Source organism: Lissotriton helveticus, chromosome 5_1 (genome assembly GCF_964261635.1).
Source record: "Lissotriton helveticus chromosome 5_1, aLisHel1.1, whole genome shotgun sequence".
Classification (NCBI taxonomy): Eukaryota; Metazoa; Chordata; class Amphibia; order Caudata; family Salamandridae; genus Lissotriton; species Lissotriton helveticus.
Window position 1 is genome coordinate 266272613 of NC_136065.1, and position 26911 is coordinate 266299523.

Sequence of the window (26911 nt, forward strand, 5' to 3'; positions counted from 1 at the left end):
CGGTCAGTAAGCTAGAGGACGATGTGCTAATCTGGAGCAAGCTTCCTCTGTCTCTAATGGGACGCATCTCCATAATGAAAATGGTAGTGCTCCCCAGACTCTTGTTCCTGTTGAATGCATTGCCAATTGTACTCCCTAAATCATTTTTCGCACGACTGCAGCAGCAGCTGATCAAACTGGCGTGGGCCGGGGGCCAGCCTCGCGTCCGCTGGGCGACGCTTATCATGCCCTATTCGATGGGCGGCCTTGGAGCCCCGGACATGGAGGCATACTACAGAGCGGCGCAGGCGTCGCATTTGCACACTTGGCTCCATGGCACCAGAAATATACCTCATGTCCGCATGGAAACAATTTTTGCACGACCAGACACACTCCCACACACCATTTTCCGACCATTAGACCGCCGGACGGGAGTACTGGACTCCATCACGGCCACGAATCATGCATGGAACTGCCTCTTGCACATGCAAGGCGGAGCACTGTTATATTCCCCGGACATGCCAATAGACTGGGCCAGGTGGCTGCCGCCGCTTCTGGAAAAACGCGTAGTAGACGCCTTACACACACTGAATATGCATAGGGCAGGGGACTTGTTCACTGACGGAGCCGTCAAGACGTGGGAACAGGCACTGGGTGCACATGACACTCCGCCGCTGCTGACGCGCTTTCAGTTTCATAGGGTCCGTGGCGCCTTGGGAGCTCTGCTAGGGGGGGACATGGCGGAACCCCCGGAGGTCCCTGAGCTTACGCACGTAATTAAAACTACGTCCCCGAAGGGACTACTGTCCAGTATATACAAGCTTACACAAACGATTGCTAGGTACCCCTACACCAAAGCACGACTGGTGTGGCAGACCGACTTAAATTTGGTATTGGACGATGATACATGGCGATACTGCTGCACTGTCACTAAGAAGGTTTCGCTTAATGGCAAGCATAGACGTATTCATTTTAAGTTCCTAAACCGCGTGTACTACACCCCGGCGCGTTTATGCAGATACGGCTTACGAGACACCACACACTGCGAGAGATGCCACGCTCCAGACGCTGACTTCCTACATCTAGCCTGGGTGTGCCCGGGTGTTTGGGGCTTCTGGGAAAAGATTTTTGCAGAACTGAGCCAACTAGCGGAGGTAGAGATTGCCTCTGACCCACTGTTGGCCTTGCTGGGATACACTAAGAAGCTGCCTAGGGCGGTTAGGCGCCTAGTAGACATGGGTCTCCTGATGGCTTGCAGAGTCCTTGCTTGTTGCTGGATGAGAGGCCCGTTGCCAACTCCCAAATGCTGGGCGCACGATCTACTTTACTGCTGTACACAATCTGAAACCTATAGTGAGTTACAACCCCCCACCAGCAGACCAAAAAATTTCTGGAGCTTATACCACACATACCTGTCGAGCAAGAGCGACAACACAGGGTCCACACAGCCGCAGGTAGCAGAGGGATGAGTGGGTCGAGGGCACCGGGTTGATCTCTTTGTAATTGCTGTTTTTCTGCAATGGCACTGACCTAGACATGAATCCCATCGTGTGTGGTGTAAATGATGACTGCGAAGAATGGCCGCCTGCCCTGTTTTGGGTTGTTGGCTAATTGGCCGTGTACATCAATCAATGCAACTTCGCTTGAATTCTGTATTAATGATGTTTGCCGACGGAGTCAGATGGGGGGAGGGAGGGGTTTGGGGACACTGTTGTAACGGAATGTTGATTTTTCAATGGAAATGCAATAAACAAATTAAAAATAATAAGAGATGGAAAGATTTGGAGTGAATAGCTAAAGCAGTGAGAGCCTTAGAGAATTCTGAGAGGAAGAAAATAAGGTTGAATCACATTGAATGTTTTGTCAGGTATGGATATTTAACAACATGAACAATTGTATAAATGTATTCTGCTTTTAAGACGTCCAAGCTGATGCACCTGCGCTTAAATTAACAAGAATCTGTTTTGGGCTTTTAGCATAAAACAGTATATATATATTAGATAACAATCAACTTTCTGTGTCCTTTGTGACCTTTTTACTATCTACTGCACTAGACTGAATCTAGTGGTAAAATAAAACATCAGAAAGTGTTCTCGATTAATGACAAACTATGAGAATTAATGTAGAGTTTTTAGAGGTGAGGATTAAATGCAGTGCTTGAAATGGAAAAATAGATGTGCAGGTACTCTGTGCCAGAGGACCTGCTTTTTCAGAGAAGTGCTGGTACTCTCCAATTCAAGCTATTGCTGGTACTCTCCTTCTCAACATATAAAAGTGCTGGTATTCCTTACCGGACAGTACCGGCCCATTGAAAGTACTAGTTATATGTCTCTATAACTCTCACAACAGCAGAGGTACCCTAGTTAAGATAATACCAGACCCGCTAAAACCAGTGTTGAGTGTAATTTAAAGATATTATATTGCATCTGTGACACAGTTGTACAGCATTACAACATGGAAAATCTAATCATGTTATCACCAACAAAAAACTAGTGTTGGGGGCGTGGCCAGGCGCCGACGAAAATGGCCGCCTCCGTCAGGGCCGCTGCTGTCCCCATCTCTTCCGACACCTAATCCTGGCTGGAGCACACTGCCATCGACGCTCCGGCCCCCCTAGGTGATGCGCTACTGATCTGCGCCTGGAGCGGAGTCCGGGGACCCAGCGAGAGTGGAGCGCCGGTATCGGCGGTGCCGCAGCTGGCCTGGGGACGAGGTCTGGAGCCTGAGCACTGGCTGCCACCAAACTCGAGGCCCCGGCTTGCGGCCTATATCGAACACTGGGCCTAGGTGGAGCCGCATCTCCGGTGGGCGGGGCCCACATCGGCGCCGCGTCAGGCTGCTGCCTGCACCCCTTTCAGGATCCAAGAGGCACTCCAGAGAAGGGACACGGGGGTCTGAGGGGGTGCCGAACAGGCCGGACTAGGCAAAGACAGTCGGAGACCATCTGGCGCACTGCGGGGCATATATTGCAACACCTCGCCTAGCGGACACCCCAGACACACAAGGGGGGGGGGTCCAGCAGGACATTATAGGGCTTCGCAGACGGCGATGGTGGCGTGCCGGCCAGAGCGGCAGATCGTGGGGCCGTAGGCCTGGTGAGCAGCGACCTTCAGAAGGCGTCACGCACGGAAAGAGAGGGCCTACACAACTAACGTCATACGTGTAGAAGCGCCCTGCACCCTCTGGAGGACGGATGTTCTGGTACCTCGAGCCTGCCATCCGGGAAGAGAAAGCCTTGGTTTGCTGGCTTAATTGGCTGGTTTAACGGCTGTGCGCCTGGATAGAGATGCCATTGGGCAACTGTGGGCGGGCTGCGGCCTGAGCGGCATTCCTCGCACGACACGAGGTGACGAAATTGGCCAGCCACACGGACTGAACACAAGGCCCTGCTGAAGAAGACATAAGAGCAGGACCGGCGACTGGCGATACCCAAACCGGCGACGCGGAAAATTGTTGGTAAGGGCGCCTACATCCGACATGTGGCCCAAGGGGAGATCATCGACCCAAACTAACAAACTCGATCAATATGCGGTGCCATTAACGCAGGTGCAATCCGCGGCGGCGGCAAAGGGCAACAAAGACCAGGCGGAGCCCTCCCTAACCTCCATAATGACTGCAATACAGACTCTCGGCACTAGCCTTGAGACGAAAATGGACAAGATCTCTATCGAGGTGAACCTGTTACGCACAGACCTCGGCAAGACCACAGAGAGGTCCAAAACTAACGAGACCGACATCAAGGCACTGCAGGCCTCGGAAAAACGGCTCGAGGGTCGTGTAAACGAGCTCGTCCACCAGCACCGACTGATGGCCCTGAGACTCGAGGACCAGGAAGGGAGGGCCCGAAGGAGCAACATCCGCATCGTAGGTGTGCCGGATGGAACGGAGGAGCAAAGAGTGGAGCTATTTCTGGAGGACCTAATTCTTCGCCACTTAAAGCCGAACAGACTTTCCAAGATCTTTACCATCGAACGGGCTCACCGCGCCCCGGTCCCTAAACCCAAACCAGGGGCTCCACCAAGAACAATAATTGCAAAAATATTGAATTATAGGGACCGCGATGCCATCCTCCAGGCAGCCAGACAACAGGGAGACCTGCAATACGAAGGGGCCACCATCCACTTCTTCCCTGACTTTACGCTGCAAGTCCAGCAGGAACGGCGCTCCTTCACGGGAGTTAAGGCGGCGCTCCGAGAACGAAGCGTCAAATATATGATGTTCTTCCCAGCCAAACTGAAAATTATTACGGGGGGCAAGTCCCTGTTCTTCACATCGCCGGCAGAGGGCCAGGAGTGGCTCGACGCGGCAGCACCGGAGGCACAAGCAGGACAAGATCGTGACAACTGGAGGGAGGCCAGGGCCTCCTCCCCCAGTTCGGCGGCGGGGAGGCCGGAAGGAGACGAGCAGAGCCAAAGGTCGTGGCGTTCCAGGTCGAACAGTCCCCGCTGGGACTCGCTCCGAGACAAGACAGCACGATGAGGAACCAGACTGTGGAACCAGGACTCGTCGAACAGTAATGTATAATGCATACATGGGGTATTTTCGGTGTTACTAAGGTTGGGAAGCGGACATATCCGCCCTAGGACTCTGAGACTCTTTGACATTCCTAAAGTGCACTATAGACCTACGGGACTTATAGCCTGGGGCAGCACGGGTATGGCGGCCGGTGTCGGGGATGGCTCACGTTTTCTCACGCAAGTTTCCTCGGGAGGGGGTAGATTACTCTCTCCGGGGTGGGGTTGGGCGACAGGCGCTCTGCTAATTGGGGCAGTGGGTAGTTTGAAACCTACAGAGCAGGGAGCAGGGTGGGGGGGTTTGTTCACAGGAAGGGAGGACACTCTGCACAAGGTTGGGGAGACAGAAGGTAATGGGTACATTACAACGTGTATTGATCTTTTTTGTACTGTATTGTACTGTTGGGAAGGAGGTTGGGTGGGGAGGGGAGTTGGGGGGTATGTACGGCCATGTATTACTAGTATGAACAGAGTCGAGGGTGACGCCAGGATACAAGGACAGGCCAGCTGACACAGTAATGGATATGGCTAGGAGATGGGAAAAGAGTCTTAAAGTTCTTAGCTGGAACGTGAACGGGCTGGGCGATAGGCTCAAGCGTACCATAGTCTTACAGTTCATTAAGCGTCACCACCCTGATGCAGTCCTACTGCAAGAGACACACCTGATGGGTAACACATGCCAGGCCCTTAATAGGTGGGGTTAAACTCTGGCGGTTCATTCCGGCTTTACCTCTGGCTCCAGAGGCGTGGGGATCCTGCTGCGCCGTTCCCTTCCCCTCCATATTGACCACACAGAAACAGACCCGCAGGGCCGTTTTGCGGCATTGTCGGGGAGGTGGGAGGGTCACAGACTGAATCTACTAACCGTCTATATCCCACCTGGCCTTCAAACCCAAGCTTATATAGACCTGGGTAAGCTCCTACTTTCCCTCCCAGACGGTCAGTTAGTCATCGGGGGAGACTTCAACGCAGTAGTGTCAGGAACCTTGGACAGACACCCCCCCAGAGACATATCACAAGGGCAAAAATGGCTGACTTTTTGGAGGCCTTTGGGCTCACAGACGTTTGGCGACTGATGCACCCCACTGATAGGCACTTCACATTCTTCTCCGGCCCACACCATTCATTCTTCCGCCTAGACTACATTCTTACTCCCCTACAGCAGGACACGACCATACAAGAGGCATCACACCTAGCCCGTGGCATCTCCGACCACTCACCAGTCTCGACACACATCACGGTCGGGACTAGAAGGGAGGGTTGCGTCGCGCCAATAAACGCCTAGCATTTCAAAAACGAGGAGCTCAGAAAGTTGCTGTCCCGTTCCATAACGCAGTACTTTGACCATAACGTCGGGTCAGTGGGTTCCTCTGTAACCCTGTGGGAGGCCTTTAAGACCGTGCTTAGGGGAGAGGCTCTGTCAGCCATCTCAGGCTGCTGTAAGGACAGGGAAGCACAAATTACCTCCATGGAAGCAGACCTGATGGTGCTGGAGGAGGCTGCACGTGACACTAGTGAATCGGAGGTGCAACACCGGCTGCAACTCAAAACCACGGAATACAGGGAACTGGTTACGCAGGCGGCCCAAACTATGGCTCGACACAAGGCGGGCAGGATATACGATCAAGGCGACAAAGCTGGGAAACTTATAGCATGGCTTGATAAAAAGCAACAGGCCTATAAAGTAGTGCCGGAAATACAAACAGCCTCCGGGGCCATAGTTACGGAACCCCGAGAAATAGTGGCGGAATTTGCACGGCACTTCCAACGGTCTATGGTCGAGGGTCGGACGACCCGGAGAAGGACTCAGTAGCCCTACTGACAGACATTCGTATGCCATACCTATCTGACAGCGATCGAGACGCCCTTGAGGCTCCACTCGACATAGCTGAACTGGAGCGTGCGATAAAAGACCTTCGCCCAGGCAAGGCTCTCGGACCTAATGGCCTCCCGATCGAGCTTTACAAGCTCAAGCCGGACGCCCTCAGTGTACACCTTAAAAACATGTTTGAAGAAAGTAAAGAGATAGGACTACTGCCGCGAGACCGACGCCTAGCAACTATTGTGGCCATACCAAAAGAAGGGAAGCCGAGAGAGTCCTGTTCCTCATACAGACCTATCTCACTGCTTAATGCTGAGCCGAAAATATTGGCAAAAACGCTTGCAAATAGGCTTCAATCCGTCCTGCCCACCCTGGTTCACCCAGACCAATCAGGGTTTATGCCCCATCGCAACACAGCACTTAACATTCGCCGCCTTAACGGGGTGCTGGGGCAGTGCCATAAGTTGCAAGAAGACGCGGTGGTGGTCTCGCTTGATGCCACCATGGCATTTGACACCATAGAATGGCCTTACATGATCGCGGTACTTCGTAAATTGGGCTTCGGCCCCAATTTTACAGCATGGGTCCATCTCCTATACACGGAGCCACTAGCCCAGGTGTTGGTTAATAACAAGGTCTCCGAGGTTTTCAATCTTGAGAGAGGGACCAGACAGGGCTGCCCACTCTCCCCCCTTCTATTTGCACTTTCCCTCGAACCACTTGCTGCATGGATCAGGCAAGACGTCTACCTCAAAGGGTTAAAATGGGCAGATGGATGGGAGGACAAGATCTCCCTCTACGCCAACGATATCCTCCTATACCTCACCAAACCACGAAGGTCCATCTTGGCGGCACTTGATATTCTCACGAGTTTCAGGAGGAATTCTGGATTCCGTATCAACTGGGGCAAATCTCACCTTTACGTCCTCCAGGGCAACCCCCCGAGGCTCCCCAGCACCTGCCCAATCACAGTGGCGGAGGATGGTTTCAAATATCTTGGAGTCTTTGTCTCCACAGATAAGGCTAAGATTTAAGAAAGGAATATACTACCGACTCTGCGACGTCTCCAACGCGATGCTAAATCTTGGCAGCAACTTCCATTGTCCTTGTTGGGCCGCGCGGCCCTTTTTAAAATGATGGCACTGTCAAGATTTCTTTATGCTCTTCAAAATTATCCGGACCTGGTACCTAACTCTTATTTTGTAGCAATTGAAGCGGCGCAACGAGACCTCCTCTGGGCAGGCACGCCTAGAATAGCATTACATAAACTTACACTTGGATGGTATGATGGAGGGATAGCCCTCCCTGACATCCGCAAATATTACTGGGCTGCGCACCTCTCTGAGATTAACCAAGGGACATATAGCGACGGTGGCGACCCGGGTTATGGGATGGACAGATGGCTACTTCCCGGGGGGAATTATGAAATTGCACTCTACTCCAAACCTGGTAAATACCACCTCACAGGACCTACAAAACAAATATGGCACATAGCGCAGCGGAAGCTCGGTTGGTCAAACATCCTTACCATGGCTACTCCACTATGGGCGTCCGAAAAACTGGGTAACTTGGGACGCACGAAGGGGTTCCGCAAGTGGGACCTCGTTGGTATCTCACAGATTAAAGACTTGTGGGGTCCCATGGGGGTGCATTCCTTCACCCACTTGCAACAAACATACGAATTAGCACGAACTGAATACTTTAGGTACATGCAAATCAGACACTCCCTCCAGTCAAACATACCGCCAGAGACAAAAATAGCTCAAGCCTCCCCGCTCGAAGACAGACTGCTAGATGGACACATGCCAGAACACGCCATCTCCCTCACATATAAAAAATTAATTAATAACCCCCCTGACCCGCTCCTTCCCCTTAAAGAGAGATGGGTTGCTGATGGGTTAGAGATCGACGAAGAAGAGTGGATGTATGCACTGGCCTCCCCTAGGGAGATGGCGATTTCGGCCAGACTTAGGCTTATCCAACTTAAAATACTGCACAGGGTGTACATCTCATGCACAAGACTACAGTTGATGGGGAGGGGGGGGAGGGGCTATGCAGGAGGGGCTGTGGTGAGACTTTCTTCCATATACTGTGGGAGTGCCCAATGGTGCGAAGATTCTGGAGACGTGTGGTGCAATACATGCAAGAAGTATGGGGTGTAGACATACGCCCAGAGGCTAAGAGATGCCTCCTGAACGTCTGGGAGCCCACAGACCTGCCTGCAAAAGGGAAAATTTGGGTCACACTTGGACAAATGGTGGCAAAAAGAAATATCACCCGTTTATGGGGTGCCCCTACTCCGCCGAAATTAGCAGACTGGCAAAATGACATGGACTGGTGTATGCTGCAGGAAAAGACTGTGTATACGGCGCGGGGGTGCCCGCGGAAATGGGGGGGAGGTGTGGTCGTGCTGGAATGATTTCAGAGGTAACATCTGTGAGCCCCGGCTAGCCCAACAGACTGGCGCAGAAGATATAGAATGAAAACTGACTCTCCAACAGCTGTATCTTTTAAAATATATTATAATGTCATTGTAGCTCTGGTGTTGTGACAGATTCTAACATGTATCTTGGTGGCCGCGTTTGTTTCATTAATCTGAAAATAAAAAGAATTAAAAAAAAATAACTAGTGCTAATTCCACATTGATTAATTTTTTTATTTTTGGAAACTTTTGTGGTAAAACAGTAATTATTAAATAGTTATATCAGTTATGTAGACACCCTTAAAATAGTTCCAATGCAATACTCTAATGTCTTGTCCATTTTTAAGCTGCAACACTAATCTTTTAAATATCAGAAACACTTGTAGAAACACTGTTTGTGTTTGGTACATTCTGTTCTTTGCTAAAATTGGGTTAATACCTTGAATTCCATGTGTCGAGTTCCTATCACCAATTCATGGTGCTGTTACTTATTTTCCATGACTCTCTAAATGGGTCTGAAGGTTTTAATATGAGTAATGAACTCAGATATGAAATCGTTCTGTATGATCACGCTCGGGACTAAGCAAGGTTCTAGTTTCTCTAGTTTCTCTGTGGAGAAATACCCTGAAACCGAGTATAAACAGACGAAGGAAATAGACTGGAATTTTTCTTACTATGTACCAGAGTCACTACACAAGACGTAAGTCTCTGTGTGCTCTGAAATGTGTGCATAAGCAAACATGGAAGGTACAGACAATAAAGAATCTAACATGGGGCCCAGGTCTTTCTCCCACTTGTCTCTGGCTTTCTCTTTGTGTGATAAGCATGAGTGACTCACTTCCGAATATGATACATTTACGTTTTCCACAGATATATATCAACAGTGGGAATATACTAACCTGCTCAATTGATGTTTTCTCAGCTATTCGATTTTGCTTCTGCACGAGGACATCAGAAATAGGTCGCTGGAGTAAATAAAATAAAAATCCCGTAACATTTACAAAAAGACACAATAATGCATACTCCTCATATTACACATTGCTTTCACAAATCGATCAGTTTTATCTGTGTTAATTACAGGGTGTTTGAGGCCCTTGACCTCTTTCTCATTGTTTTTTTTAACTTGTTTTTATTAAAACTTTGAGGACAAAAGACATACATGTACATTTTTAGGATCTTACAGGCAGTATACAGCCAGCGATGTTAACATATTGTATCATGTTTACGTACAAGCTGTCTATTCGTGAGCGGCATTACACATCCATTATAACAGTGCAACTTTCTGTTTATGTTTTTAAACTATTTTTCATTGGTGATAGTGGCATGAGTGAAGGCCATGCAATACATTTAAGAGATTGGGTACGTCAATACCACCACGAGGAATTAATCTCACTGATGAGAAATTGAGAAATAGATGAGCACTTAAAGATTTGTCTTGGCATACAAATAATCTTTAAAAATAGAACATGTCAGAAACAAGGCATGACATTCTGGGAAAAGTTTACATTACTATCATATACAAACTGGCGATAAAGTATGTTATATGAGGCTAAAGGAATTAGAGTCTTTGAACATTGTAGCGGGCAAAAATTACACGGATGACATTGATTGGACTTTCTGGTGGCAAAACGTAACAAGATTAGCAATCATGTTGTTGAACTCAGGTTTTAGAAAATCCTCGCTAGTCCACTTAACCAGCAGCAACCGGCACAGGTAAATGAGGTGGGGCTGAGTGGGGGCGGGGGGGAGTTGACAGACTACGGAATATGTATAATTAAATAAATAAATAATACCCATTCTGTCGTCGGTCGACTTCCCCCCAGCTGCACCCTACCCCGATCCACTGCACTTACCTGTGCCTGCCGCCACTGCACTTAATCTTCACTGAACTGAGAAACATTGTTCGATTTATTTTGTATATGAGCAGTATATTAGAGGAGGAACTGCTTATTATGCCTCTCATTGCCTTTTCACTATCAACTGCAGTTGGAGGCAAACTCTAATGGTAAAAAAAAAGTCAGAAAGTGTTCTTAATGAAAGATAAACTATGCTAACTAATAAAAGTTTCTCAGGTGCAATTTTAGTCGTTATGACCTAATCAAGTGTGGTGATGCTCTCATTTCCGCAAAGTCAGGTCCATATATAATCAGTGCTGAGCATGTTGTAAGGGTATTATGCTGCATTTGTGGAACAATAATACAGCATTGCATATTATGGAAACTTATCCTTTTATTAACAATAAAAGTGAATGCTAATTCCACATTTGTTTGGAAAATAATTTGTTATTCTCATTTTTAGGTAAAAAGGGAAACATTAGGTGGTTCTAAAGCTTGTTGAAAACATTAAAGAGACCACCAAATGCAAAAAAAAACTATTTTTGTCAAATATTTCTTCTCTAACAATCAGCCACAGTAGACATGTCCCATCAACACTGATTGTTTGTTGTTAGAGACAGAGGTACCCCTAGTTAAGGTATTACACAGTGGCAGTAGCCATTCTGTAGTTATAGTTAGGGTGACTGGAGATAGAGATTTCTGTCCCTTAATCTCTTTGCATCCGTTTGACAAACATCCGTGAAACTTTGCAGACCTACTGCCCCGTGTTATTCTGGAAGTCCTGAAGGTTTCATTGTGTTTCATCAAGGGGGGTGCAAAGAAAAATGGGGATTCTAAAATGGGTGTAAAATCCAATGCATTTTACATATACGTTTGTATTTCACGTAGCGGGAAAACTGTCAATCTGATTTTCACAACATTTGGAAGGATTATATGTTATGGTATTCAGATGATATTGTACTGGAGGTAAGTAGAGTAAGTATTTGTTAAGTTGTAAGTGTTTTAAATTTAGCTATACCTGTGGCCACGGTAGTACCGCAGTACTCTCCAGGTATATAGTGATGACAGGTCATTAGCTGTTTGGCTAATGACTGCTTTTACAAAAGTTGAAGGCAGCCATGTTGTTTTCAGTTCAAGTTTCCCTGTGTTCTGGGGGCGCTAGAGGGCGCACAGCGGGATGGTTGACTCGTGAGTCAGCTCCGCCGGACAGGGGCCTTACATGTGACAAAAACCCGTGTGCACCGCCGTGAAACCTCCGAAAATGACACCGAGGAGGTAGGAGGGACATATCTGCAGACTGATGCGGAGAAACCGGGTGAATGATCGACGACAGTACAATTATGCCACAAAAACGGCTCCGGGCGGAGCGAGATGCCAAGATGGCGGACGCGAGAAATCTGAACGTCCGGACCTCGAGCCCAACAGAGACACCGGGGTGCGATTGTTAACACACCGCTGACTGCTCTGAGACGGAGGGACAAATCGAGTGAGGCACACGAGCACAAAGTTAGCCCAGGAGCGTCAAGGAGTCGGTGAGTTGGCGTGCGTTCCAAACGAAGGCAAGATGGCGGCTGCAGTGGAACGCATAATTGCAAGCGTTCACGGAGCCCGGTCCAGAGCCTGCCTCTGAACGAGACACGACGTACATCGCCGGTAGGCGGAAATAATCGACGCGGAGGTGGAGACAGGCGGCACTTTGGGAATACTTGCGGGCACTGTGACTGAGACGGCAGGAAAAGCACAAAGCAAGGCTGTGTCGCCAGAAGTGAGGGGGGAGGGGCGCCAGTTTTGTCATTAAATGGAGGGAAAACTACAATAAGGACGCCACACACAACCAAACGGGCAGGCAGCGGCCAACTCTAAAGATGACACAGCTGTGACTACTACCGCGCTGACCCTCCACCTACTCGGGGAAACAGAGGGAGTAGGCTTTCAGGGCAGATTCCGGCTACACAACATACTACAAGCCAGGTGCCCATCCAGGGAGACTCGCACAAACAAGGGTCTACTCAAGAGAATTAAACGCCAGAGGGACGACTCACTCAACTGGTGTGCAACAGATGAACAACATAGGACCTAACAGGTCGACTACACCCAGGAACCGGCAGCAACAGACAACTAACGAGTTAACAAGTGGCACTACTGAAAAAACACGTCGCAACGCTCCACCTCGTTCCTGCGCTATGGGTAAACCAGAGAAGCAACAATCGAAACTGCAATTCGAGGCGAAAAAACAACAAAGCGGCGCTACGAGGTTGTCGGACGCAGAGGGAGACGGCGAGTCCGGAGAGGGATCAGGCATGGAGAAGATTCTACGTGCTATCCAACAAAGCCTACACGACATGAACAACAAATTAGACAATGTAGTGCAGCGGGTGGACAACATGGCCGCCAAACTTGATAAGCACGGTGAGAGGTTGGTGGAGGCGGAACAACGCATATCAAGTGTAGAAGATGCCTCAGCCCACACTTCAAAGGTATGTGGAGGTCTGGAAAAGACCGTGGAGATACTACGTGCAAAGGTGGAAGACCAGGAAGCCAGGTCCAGGCGCAACAACGTACAGATTGCGGGCCTGCCAGAGACCACCAACACGGGGAAAATGGAGGATTACGTAGAGACACTGCTGAAGGAATTGTTCGGAGCGGATAGTTTATCGTCAGTCTTTCTTGTCGAAAGAGCACATCGCTCTCTCGCGCCTGTTCCTAAACCGGGAGCGCCACCTCGGGTGATAATAGCCCGAATGTTAAACTACAGAGATAGAGACACTGTCCTGCGGCTGGCAAGAGAAAAGGGCGTCGTCACCCATCAAGGCAACGCACTACAATTTTATCCAGATCACACCATGGCAGTTCAGCTGGCCAGGAAAGAATTCGCACCAATAAAGAAGAAGTTGCGGGACCTGGGTGTTGAGTATGCGATGCTTTACCCAGCAAAACTCAGGGTAGTCACGGCGGGTAAGCCCACTGTTTTGCTCACAGTCCAGGCAGCGCATGAATATGTTAAAAAACTGGGCAAACGGCGAAAATCGCAGGAGCGGGAAAACCACGGTAGCGACGATGAATAACTGCAAGACGGCGGCAACATGAGACACTGGAATATGTGACACGCTGCTACCACCTGGCCGGCTTCAAATGCAACGGAATATACGTGTCCCACGGACTCCTACAGCGACGAGATGACGGCAGTGAGCGAGACACGATGTGGGAATTGCAAGGACTATGGTCAATGGACAGCAGCGAGCAGACTTGTGAAATGATCCGTTGCCGACCAAAAGCTTGGAGCAGTGAGTAACTGAATCGATGGTCACAGGTACCGGAGAAATGGGGGGAGGAGGTGAGCGGGAAGTAGCCCAAGACTGTGACCACGGAGATACATATGGTGTAACATGTACTGAAAGACTCCAGAGCTGGTGGTACAAAACTAAGAGGTAACGGGGGGGGGGCGGAGAGTGCTACCACGGGTTGAACAAACGAAAGTATTAATTCTGACATAGGCACCTGTCCACATCCACCATGTGGATGGAGAAGTGTGCACCTGGCGACACCCCCAAGCGGGTGCGCCCCTATTACAGTTCTACAGGTTATTTAGTTGTATTAAAGGGATGGCTTTGGCAAAGTTTGGGCGCTGAAGTGGGTGGGGGGAGAGATGGGAAAATGAGAGGTGTTCGTCAGTTGTCACTGTGTCTGAGAAGCATTGCGACCTCCGTAATTATCGGAGCAAATGATTGGCGAGATACGCCACGTTCCGAAACAGAGCGTAACCAAATGTTTGCACCAAAGGGATTTTGTATCTCACTACACCTAGATGCCTTCCACTAGCACTAACATGACATCATCGGCCACCCTTACATGCATGACATGGAACATTCGGGGACTGGGGAATCCAAAGAAGATACGACAGATTTTTGCCTACTTGGATAGGTTACGTGTAGACATAGTTTTCTTGCAAGAGACGCACCAGGCGGCTGGCGCGGACAGTAAGATAGGGGCAAGGTGGGCGGAGTCGATCTCTAGCTCAAACTATTCCACATATTCTCGTGGGGTCAGCATTCTCATACGTAAAGGTGTGCACTTTGAGATTTCGACAATACAGCGAGATGCAGAGGGGAGGAGCATCATAGTGGTTGGGTTGGTGAGACGCCAACGATTAGCGTTGGTAAACACATATGGCCCCAACGTAGATGACCCTGGATTCTACACAAAACTATGGCAGGAGATAACACGATCCAGGTAGAGCACGTACTGTGGGGTGGAGACTTCAACATAGCATTACAAGACGAATTGGACAGATCACACAACACAATAGAACCACACAAACGTGCGAGACTGAAGCTTACAGACGCACTTACTGACTTACAGATGTCGGATATATGGAGAACATGGAACCCGGGGGTGATGGCGGCAACACATATCACTGCAGCGCACAACAGCTGGTCCAGATTGGACTATTGGCTAGGCACGAGTGAACTACTAACATGGACAGTCGGGATAAGTCACTTACCTAGAACATTATCGGACCATAGTCCGGTGCTCTTAGAGCTGCAGATACCACACTACACACCTCCGCCCTACACGTGGAGATTTAATGCAGGAGCTCTGAAAGACCCGTTATACACGGACACACTGCAAAAGGCAATTGTGGAATACTTTGAAATAAACTGCCCTGCTTCGGATGATCCTTGTCTCATATGGGAAGCATTCAAGGCCACAATACGGGGGGTATGTATCAGCACCACAGCGGGGATTTTGAGGGACATACGACAACAGCTGACATCGCGAGAAAAAGCAATACAACTGCTTGAACAGGAATACGCGCAATCGAGGGACGTCACACTATTAGCACGCATCAAAACACTATTGCAGGAGCACCAACAATTCGCGACAGACGAGCTAAACTATCTTTCCAAACGTACTACTGCGAGAGCATATGGAGAAGGAGGGAGGCCGGGCAAGACACTTGCGGAGAAAATATGCCAGGGTAGACCACAGCACCATATAACTGAGATTAAGACACAAGAGGGAGCACTCATTAGAGACGTAAATGGGATTCTGGGGGAATTCATGTCCACGTATGGTACTCTTTATGAAGCGAGACCCACACCGACGCAGGCAGACATGCAGACATACATGGCTGACATTGAAATTGCATGGCTATCGAACGCTCATAGGGATTATTTAGCCCGCCCTGTAACAGTGGAGGATGTTCTAGACACGATAAAACTATTACCAAACAACAAGGCACCGGGGCCAGACGGATACACGGCAGAATTCTACAAAACTTTCGCTGACACACTGGCGCCACATCTGGTCAGGCTATATGGGGCAGCACACGAAGCACAAACATTACCGACATCCATGAGGGAAGCAATGCTCATAGCCCTGCTAAAACCGGGTAAGGACGAGAAGCACTGTGACTCATACCGCCCCTTGTCCCTAATTAACGTAGACACGAAAATCATAGCAAGTCTACTGGCCGCGAGGCTTAAGCCGCTGATGCCATTACTGATCAGGCCGGACCAGTCAGGTTTTATTCCGGACAGATCCACTGCGCACAACACAAGGACGCTATTTGCCCTGGCACAATATCTGGCACCTAACATCAAAGCTGTAGCGGTGCTATTAGATGCGGCTAAAGCATTCGACACAATAGCCTGGCCTTTTCTACACGCGGTACTGGTAAGGATGGGTTTCCCAACTATATTCACGCAATGGATAGTGATGCTGTATACGAACCTGTCGGCCCGTATTCGGGTAAACAGATACGTTTCAGAGCCGATTGCCATATGTCGGGGAACAAGACAAGGTTGCCCGTTATCTCCCATGTTATTCGCGTTAGTGTTGGAGCCACTAGCCTGCAAAATTAGACAACACCATCACGAATCTGCAATTCAACTCCCGTCCCGTCCGATTCACATTTCACTATACGCAGACGACATGGTGGTATACGTCAAAAACCCTGCACAACACCTCAACCCATTAATACGCGAATACATTAAATTCGGGCAACACTCTGGACTACAAATAAACTGGTCGAAGTCCCTAGTCTTGGCTATGACAGACAGCACTGCCCCGATTACACTAGATTACCCACTGGAATGGCAAGAAGAACCCACTAAATATCTAGGGGTGTGGTTCCACAGGGACCCAGAACTAGTAATAAGAACTAATTACGGCATAGTGATATCATCTCTAGATGACAAAATCAAACGTTGGAACAGGCTGCCATTGTCATTAGCTGATAGAGCTGCAATAGTGAAGATGGTAATACTGCCCAAACTTCTGTACCTATTTACAAACATCCCCATTAGACCTCCAACAGAGGTATTTCGAAATATTACTAAATTGATTTTAGGTCTACTCTGGGCAGGTAAGCATGCTAGAATACAATTACAAACGATGACACTACCTTACGAAAAGGGAGGTTTTAAGATCCCAAATATGTATTTGTATTACCTCTGCGCCCAAGCTCAATTTGCACACCACTGGTTTCATGAAATACCATTTCTGTCTCATGTAGCAGTGGAGTCGGGGGATGCTGATCCGATGCCATTGATTAACATACTGACACACAGGCGACCTAGAATACATGATCGAGACATCAATCCAGTGAACACTACGATTGAGGCCTGGAGACAGATGGGGAGGGCTTCCGGAAAGTTGCCGATATATTCGCCGAAACTTCCACTGGCTAATCACCCAGCTCTATCGGTCACACAGGACCAGGTGGGGATGGATCTCTTGCGGCGTGCAGGCATCGACACAATGGGGGACCTATACGAAGACGGGGTTTTCCGAACACTAAACAGCCTACATTACATAAGCCACCCGACGTTACTATTCAGCTTCACGTATTACAGATTGCAGAGAGCGGTCAAAGATCATTTTCCTGCGTTCCCGGAAGAGCCTAAAACACTAGACACACTACAATTGCTTCTTACGACCCCGGCGGCCACACACCTGGTGCCCAGACTTTACACGAGTTTACAGAGAGACGTGGGGGGCAACACTGAACATATGAGAAATAAATGGAATGCGCAACTGAATGATGCAGTGTCTGAGAAAGATTGGGAGATAACATGCTCTCTTACCAGTATGCTGACACCCAACGGGAACCTCAGGATAATACACTATAAATACATACACCAGGTGTACTATACACCTGAGAGGCTCCACAGATATGGGTTGCGGGAAGATTCGAATTGTGTACGTTGCAGGCAGGAACACGCGGATTTCCTACACCTAGCCTGGCACTGCCCCCTAGTTGGAGAGTACTGGGAGAAGGTGGTGCGAGAGGTTGGTATGATGATTGGGGAAACACTGGACTGCATGATACTGGTCTGTCTTTTGGGTCTGGTGCCGCAGCTCAGAGCGAAAAAGAGAAAGTTTTGCGTGATTGCTTTATTAATGGCTAAGAGGAGGGTGGCAATGCATTGGAATGTAAAACAGGGGCCAAGAGTGAAAGACTGGCTAACAGATTTGACTTACTGTCAAGATACACTAGCAACTTACGGGGAGGAATTGCCGACTGGATCTCGCCCCACAGACTTCTGGATGTATCTAAAGGATTATCTGCAGGTGCAGGCATCGGCAGGTACTGATTGATGTTAAAGGTGCACTTTGTGATCTTAAAGTTTAAGAGAATGTGGGTGTATTGGAAGCTTTGATATACGGAGTGGAGAATGCTGTGACACAGGGACTACATTTGTAGGGTTACTTGGTTTGGCTAAGGTCCTTCAAGTTCTGAATGAAGACAAGAAAAAGCAAAATGTAAGGGTAAATATATGCTATGGGAAACAAGATGCACGGTGTGAACATTTAACCATGTCTGCTGCTAATGTGCCGCCGGTCCGGAGGATGTCGGCTAAATGGCTGTGTACAACACAAGGCAGCTCCTACTGGGACAGTGTAAGGCCGGCCCGCTGTGGTTGTAGGCATGACACCTGTAATTCTAATAGCTGTATGTGCAATAAACGACTTACGCAATAAAAAAAAAAAAAAAAGTTTCCCTGTGTTCTGCATTACACCATTCAATGTAGGTAAGTATTAGGTTTGGTATTTTTCCATACCTATTACCACTTTGGGACAGGGGTAATAGGTGGAGAAAAATATGTATGAGTTTAAATATATATATTTTCTTTAATCGGAAGTACTGAAGTACCATAAAAAATATTTTTTTTAAACTGCAAATAATAAGACACTATATTTTATAAATACAATGTGATTTTATTTTTTTGCATATTTAAATATATACAAATAAGTGTAAAATTGTGTATGGAGTCGCGCGCTAATTAATAGAAATTACCCTGCTACTTTACAGAGAAACACAGCTTAGAGTACATTGCTATAAACATTTATAGAAATAAAAAAAAATTTTACCCTTACATAATGTTTTTAGGGTACCACGGTACTACTGTGCTCTCTGTTTCTTTTGAAATATATAGAAATGTTTGAATATTTTACACTAAGTGGTAATAGTTAGTGCAAAAATACCACTGCACGAATACTTACCTACATCTGAAGGGGTAACAAAGAAAATGGGCAAAGTGTACCCAAAAACATAGCTGTGTTTAACTTTTCTAAAGGCAAAGATTACACAATCAGATAATGACTTGTAATCATAATGAACTGTGGTACTCTCTCGCAATACCTCCATATTTCACTAAAAACACAACAAAGGATATCACTAACTATAAATACCCTAAAACTTATAAATTAGTTACACTACTTACCTTACCTACACAAAATTTCACGTGGGCACTATAATATGTAATCCTGCCACATTGTAACAAAATGTAACTGGCGGTTTCCGCGGAATGGAAAATACAAAAGTGTACGTGAAATACTCTTTTTATTGGATCCCCTTGACCAAACCATACAAATCTTTTACAACTTCCACAATAAAACGGGTGGAACATGTATGTTAAATTTCACTGATAATCCGCAAAGGGGCCCAACATTACTAAAGGAGAAAATACACAAAAATCCATAGGTCGATAATATCTACACATTTGTAAACATAAAAGGCAACCTATTACCACTGACAGAGTGGTAATAGGTAGGTAATAACAATAAAACGTAATTCCTAATTTTATGTAACACCCTAACCCATAAGTTAACAAAATGCTGACCACACAATGAGGGAAAATTGTGATTAAAACTATATGGCGTGGCCAAGATGGCAAGCTGGTAAGACGTGTTCCACATCGTCTCCCCGCTCCCAGGCACCTGCTTTGGCCAGCAGCAGCGCTGCCTCCAGCCAGCAGCTTGGTATTGAGGAGGAGTTCGCTCCTGGACTCTGAGTCCCGCCGATACCGCTGCGATGGACCTGAGTGACCAGTGGGAGGGCGAGAGAGGAATCCACGTGGCCGGAAGCAACAGAGGTGAAAATGGCAGCTGGGCCTGGACTGTGTTGGTGACGACGGCAGAATCCTGTGACCCCCGACAGCGAGATGATGGCGGCTTTTGGGGCTGGCGGTGAAGGTGAGAGGTGCCGCTAGTGAGTTGGTGCAGAGTGTGCCGCGGAAGCAACGGAGGCGAGCGGCCAGATCATCGGGAGGCAAGGGTACCTGGCGAGCCACATGCAGCAGGGCGGCCCTGAGGCGGGTGCACAGTGGGGCCTCTGACTGGCAGGGCTTTGGCCAGTGGGGTCAGCTGGCGCTCGTCATCAGAGCAGGAACACGGGAGGAGTCTGTTGGCCGGAGTGTGGTGGCGGCCGGGCCGGAGCTGCGGACGGAGGAGGCCTGAATCTGGCCTTGAGCTAGCACACCCGCAGAAGCCGCATATGGGGCCCGGGGGCTATCACAGTTCCCTGAAGGGGACACCCTCTTTATCAGTTAAAAGCTTTAGGGACTACGTGTGCTGGCGGTGAGAGGCCTGTGACAGAGCAAGCGCTGCTTGGCTGGTTTGTGCGAGGCTCCCCCATCTGCAGGCCTCAACAGGGAGAATGGGGGAGTGTACGCCTACATGTAGGGCCTGGAGTAGTGACGGGGCCTACTGCAGCCTTGGAGCCTGAGAGACGGAGGGACTGGAGCTCAGTTATACCCCCGATTGGAGATTTGCCATTTTACGTACTTTACGTAAGCCCACTGTACAGAACTAAACTGTACGCCACTCCACCTTATGGTACTCCACTGTACCCCACTCCAGTGTACGCTATTCCACTTTTAGCCACTTCACTGTACATGAGTCTACTGTATGCCACTCAACTGTATGCTATTTCAATATACGATATTCCAATACATGCTCCTACACTGTACAACACTCCAATCTATAGCACTCCACTGTACACCAGTACAGTGGATGCAAATATACTCTAAAGTAGTGTCAGAATGGAGGGGGTGAAGGGTTGAACACTGAGGACTTACCGGTTGACGTGTCCTGGCCCGTGCCCGGCGCTCCCCCTGAAAAACCAAATCACAAAACCCTTTTACTTTTTCAGGCCTTCAAGGATATCACACAAATAGAGGAAGGACAAAGTCAGGCATCATTTGAAGGGACAACAAGAAATCCTATCTTGATTGCTTCAACAAGACTGGAAGTGGATAAGTCTTTCACCGATACTGCTCCCCCAAGGCACTTTAAATCGAGTACCTAGAGACCAAAAGGGTGTGGATGCTGAAGACTACAATACAATCGGAGAACACCTGAGAGTGGACAAGCTGTATGGAGCCCAGGGGAATGAAGACGCTGATGGGGGGAATCTCTTAATGGCAGGAGGGACACTGGCAGGATGCTTAACACAGCCACGCACCAGGAGGAGCGTGGCTCACCCAGGAACGTGACCGGTTGTATTCCAGCACAAGTGGATAGAGCGGCCACACAAGGGTCTAATTGGTGCCTAAGATAAGGCCAACATTAGAAATTCAGTATCAACGGAGGAGGGAGGTGATGTGTCATAAATTACGGGTGGGTTTTTATTTAATCTTTTATCAGGTTTTGCATGCTACATGAAACTCCTTCACTTGTCCTAAAACTGCTAATCCACGGTTAAGATCGGAAATCTCTTCTGAGCCTAAAAGGAGCTGGTGATTTATCCCGGTCTGGAGCACTACCTTTAACCACCCCTCTTACTCACTCAACCTGGTTGGAAATTGAGCTGGTCCATCAAACACTAAAAGGACCACGCAGCTTGTAAGAAAGACCAGGTGCATGTTAAAAGAAGAGGATTCCTTCTATTCCAATTTTGTTTCTCTTTTTTTACTCTCATTTGGGCACTATCCTTTATTTGGCTTCCACGACTATAGAGAAATCAAACCCCTCACACCTCACTAACCCCACAAGAGACGGTATATACAGAGAAATATAAGGGCAACTGTATTAACTTTACTCTGGGTAAAAGTATAAGAGACTTACCTGTGGCTTGTTTTCTTGTTTCAAGGGGGCCGGTGGACCAGACTTCCGGCCATTCTAGAAGGAAGGAAAAGAGAAAACAGAAGACTTGAGAATTTCATCAAGGTTAAAATAACTGTCCAAATAAATACCTACTACCAAAACCCAACTATCTTGTTTTGTCAATCGCATGCCAACCAATCCATGGTTAAGAAAGCAGACATCCTTCCATTGTTACATAATTGATACAGTGGTACAGCAATTAGTACAAAGACAGAGGAAATTAGAATGGGTATTAGAGAGGCAAATGTCCTCGACCAAAGCGGACCAAGAGATATTTTGCAATGCGGTTTAGTCACAGTTGGACCATTTGAATAAAGATCAGTTTCAATTGACTTCTGGTTTGGTTCTACTTCGACATTATACTTACAAAAGCATATTGTGGGCGAAGACCCAGATGCTTTATTGTTATACTTCAAAAGAGCTGCTAGGGCTTATAGTTGGCCTAGGGAAAAGTGCTCTTTTTTTCTCCTCCGTCTTCTGACTGCAGAAGCCCAGGCAGCATACAAAATAATGAATGCCCAGGGAGATACCCTATACGAGGAAATAAAGAAATTCATATGGGACCATCTAGGGATTAATGAAGAGACTTACAGGATAAGATCTAGAAAACGAAAGAGGCCTACATGGAGATACTCTGAAGACTCTTTTTAGGTCGAGCGTTTGAGACCTGTTGTATTTTCTCATGTTGGCTTAAAGCCATCCCCCTGCTTTTGATTAGTGTTTGCAGTGTCTTTTAAAAATAATTGCTTGCTAGTGGTTAGTACTGCCTCTTTGTCCCTCCTTTTTCTCTTCAGTTCCTTCCAGGCAGCTGGGACTAACTACTGTCTCATGTTCTTTATGTGTTCTGAGGGGGACTCTTTTATTTCTTGGTTTTAGAAAATGAGTTCTAAGTTTCCTATCATTTATGTATATCCCCTAACAAAGAGCAGAATTATGTCAATCTATTGAAGAAATGGTTGAGACCTCTTACCCGAAAAGTACAAGCCGCAACTGCAGTGGAGAGCACCCCCTAGGACTCTGTGGCAGCTTCCCTACAATGAGTTCTTGAAAGAATAACTGCAGAGTGGGATGTTAAAAACACTACAGCCTTTTTCCTCTTTGTTTTCTGATCTCCCAGTAAGAATGCAATTAGCAGAGCAAGCCATCCCCACACAAGTGGGATTTTTCATAAAACATAAACACCGTATCAGATACCTGCTGCTAGAAGACAGGCAATCCAGAAAGAAGTTGAACAAATATTGCAGATGGGTGTAATAGAACCGTCACAAAATAATTGGTCATCCCCTAGAGTATTGGTCCCTAAGCCAGATGGCACTATACATTTCTGCATTGACTTCAGAGCAGTCAACAGAGGTATCCAAATTTGATTGGTCTTCCCTCCCCAGGAATGATGAGCTGATAAGATAAACTAAGGAAAACATGTTATATTACTATCATTGACCTTACCAAGGGAGACTGGCAAGTACCCCTTAAAAAGGAGGACCAAGAAAAGGCAGCCTTTTCTATACTATACAGCTTATTTCAATGTACTGTCTTGCCCTTCACTGAACCCCCTACATTTTATTAGTTATTAAACCAAGAATTGAAAAACCATCAAGCTTACTCCTCTGCTTATCTGCTTTAAATCGTCATCTTCAGCAATACTTTGGAAGACCTTCTTAACCACCTTCACGCAGTCCTTCAAGAACTGGGAAAAGCTAACTTGCAAATCAACGCAAAAAAATCAAGAGCAGATATAAGAAAGTGAGGTATTTGGAGTATGTCTTAGGTAATGGTCTCATTAAACCCCAGAATTAAAATGTGAAAGTCATTACCAAAAACTCCTTTTTCACATTATTCACATTATTCTGAAATTGTAGACCCCCTAACCAATGTGCTAAAAAAAGAAGAGACCAATAAGGACCTCCAACCACCCTCCACTGCAGTCATAGAAGCCTTTAAGGAACTGAAGCAGGCCATCACTTTGAGTCCAGTCTCAGCGTCTAAAAATGTTATTAAAATCTTCCTTTTTTAGGCCGATGCGTCATACATGGGGATAGGCTCAATCCTTTCTCACTGTAATAATGCAGGTCTTGAAGTCCCTGTTCTATTCATCATCAGAAAACTCTTTCCTAGAGAACAATTTTAGCCGGTCATTGAAATAGAATGTTCAGCCCTTAAATTGGCTTTTAAAAAGTTGTAATATCACCTGGATAATGGGTAACCCACTCATTCTATACACAGATCATGCCTCCTTGACATGGATGAGCCGAAATAAGTGGAATAACCCTAAAATACTGAGGTGGTTTATTTCCTTGCACCCATTTTGGTTTGAGGTCCACCACAGATCACTGTAACGCAGATTTTTTGTCGGAGATGGAGGGTTTGTGGGGTCAGCCGAACGTAGTGAGGTCTGTCCCCCGGGTACTTTAGGAGGGGTCTGGGCTGGCCGGATTGGCCATTTTGTAGTTTTTTTTTTTTTTTAGGGCGTAGCCCAATTATAGCTTAAGTAGCCCTCTGCTTATGTAATCCTATGCGGGGATTTGCCAGCCACCCTTGTAGGTTTTGGTGACCTGGTGGCTGGCAGCAGGGTAACTAGTAATAGTTTTCTTGGGTAGCTAGTAATAGTTTTCTTGTGGATGGCAGTCGACGTCTCGGAAAATGTTTTCAATACTTTTATATGAAGAGTGCTGAAGTGGTGCTAAAAAGGATAAGTGTCTGAGGAGTGGGCTGGACTAAAGGAACAGGAGGAATAAAGAATGGATAAGGGCCAGTGCCTAAAACTGCTCAGAAGCTGGTGGCTGGTAAATTAAAGGTTGGCATGAAGAGTTTTAAGGCTGCACAGTCCTAAATCCACTTTATGCCTTTTAATTCATTACCGGGCACTCCCTGTCCCTTTCTTACACCCCAAGAAATGAGTGTCAGCGGCCCCCACCAACTGAAACGAAGCACTAATAATTAGAGAACAGATGTGTGAATAGCGTGAAGAGAATAGCCCAGACCAGTTTCTACTATGTCAATGCCCAAGACTTAGCCTCAATAGGTTCTGAAATATGTGCATCATCACAACCAAGATGTTCCAGAGGGTGGAGAACCAAAGCTCGGGGGCAGGTCCTGATCTTTTCTGTATAAAAGTCAAAGTGTGTTTCTAATGTTCTCTCTTAGTATGATAAGCATTACCAACTCAGTGCCAAACAGGATATTCTTCAGCGTTTCACAAATGTATATTAACAGACTTAATAAACTAACCTCTTCATGGGATTTTTTCTCGATTGTCTGATCCAGCTTCTGGATTGCAGCACTGGATGCATGTAACTGGAAGAAACCAAAAACCAGAGCTAACATTTACAACAACAAAAAATGATGTGTGCTCATCATTTTGCATTTCGTTTACATACATCACAGAATTGCATCTGATGTGATCACTGGGTGTCTTTCTAACCCTGACAACTTTACAAGTGATGGAGCAATAAGTGTTAATGAAAAAATAATGTGACAAATGAAGGTATGTGATTTCCTCTCCAAAAAAATGGATTTGGCTGATGGAAAATGGGCAAGTCTATGAAAATCCTAAAAAAAATGTCACAGTATATAAATAGTAGTTGAAAAGAACAGATTTCCAGAAAAGTTCACGAGAATATAGAAACATTTTTCACTTTTATATAAAGAGTGCTGAATTGGTGATAAAAGAGATGGAAAGATTTGGAGTGAATACCTAAAGCAGTGAGAGTCTTAGAGAATTCTGACAGGAAGAAAATAAGGTCGAATCACATTGAATGGTTTGTCAGGTATGGATATTTAACAACATGAACAATTGTATAAATGTATTCTGCTTTTAAGACGTCCAAGCTGATGCACCTGCGCTTAAATTAATAAGAATCTGTTTTGGGCTTTTAGCATAAAACAGTATATATATATATACTAGATAACAATCAACTTTCTGTGTCCTTTGTGACCTTTTTACTATCTACTGCACTAGACTGAATCTAGTGGTAAAATAAAACATCAGAAAGTGTTCTCGATTAATGACAAACTATGAGAATTAATGTAGAGTTTTTAGAGGTGTGATGCTTTTTCAGAGAAGTGCTGGTACTCTCAAATTCAAGCTATTGCTGGTACCCTCCTTCTCAACATATAAAAGTGCTGGTATTCCTTACCGGACAGTACCGGCCCATTGAAAGTACTGGTTATATGTCTCTATAACACTCACAACAGCAGAGGTACCCTAGTTAAGATAATACCAGACCCAGCTATAACCAGTGTTGAGTGTAATTTAAAGATATTATATTGCATTTGTGACACAGTTGTACAGCATTACAACATGGAAAATCTAATCATGTTATCACCAACAAAAATTTAGTGCTAATTCCACATTGATTTATTTTTTTATTTTTGGAAACTTTTGTGGTCAAACAGTAATTATTAAATAGTTATATCAGTTATGTAGACACCCTTAAATAGTTCCAATGCAATAATCTCATGTCTTGTCCATTTTTAAGCTGCAACACTAATCTTTTAAATATCAGAAACACTTGTAGAAACACTGTTTGTGTTTGGTACATTCTGTTCTTTGCTAAAATTGGGTTAATACCTTGAATTCCATGTGTCGAGTTCCTATCACCAATTCATGGTGCTGTTACTTATTTTCCATGACTCTCTAAATGGGTCTGAAGGTTTTAATATGAGTAATGAACTCAGATATGAAATCGTTCTGTATGATCACGCTCGGGACTAAGCAAGGTTCTAGTTTCTCTAGTTTCTCTGTGGAGAAATACCCTGAAACCGAGTATAAACAGACGAAGGAAATAGACTGGAATTTTTCTTACTATGTACCAGAGTCACTACACAAGACGTAAGTCTCTGTGTGCTCTGAAATGTGTGCATTAGCAAACATGGAAGGTACAGGCGATAAAGAATCTAACATGGGGCCCAGGTCTTTCTACAACTTGTCTCTGGCTTTCTCTTTGTG